The sequence below is a fragment of the Geospiza fortis genome, unplaced genomic scaffold, assembly GCF_000277835.1.
Source record: "Geospiza fortis unplaced genomic scaffold, GeoFor_1.0 scaffold1005, whole genome shotgun sequence".
Classification (NCBI taxonomy): Eukaryota; Metazoa; Chordata; class Aves; order Passeriformes; family Thraupidae; genus Geospiza; species Geospiza fortis.
In genome coordinates, this window is record NW_005056030.1 from 1 (window position 1) to 338 (window position 338).

The window sequence follows — 338 nt, forward strand, 5'->3', positions numbered from 1 at the left end:
CACAGGTGACACCCCACAGGTGACACCTCAAAGGTGACGCACCAAAGGTGACACCACATATGTGACACCCCAGAGGTGACAGCCCATAGGTGACAGCCCATAGGTGACATCCCCCCACAAGTGACACCTCCATAGGTGACACCCCAAAGGTGACACACCCATAGATGACACCCCACAGGTGACACTGCCCACAGGTGACACCCCAAGGTGACACCCCCATAAGTGACACCCACAGGTGACACACCCATAGATGACACCCCACAGGTGACACCCCACAGGTGACATCCACAGGTGACACTGCCCACAGGTGACACTGCCCACAGGTGACACCCACAGGA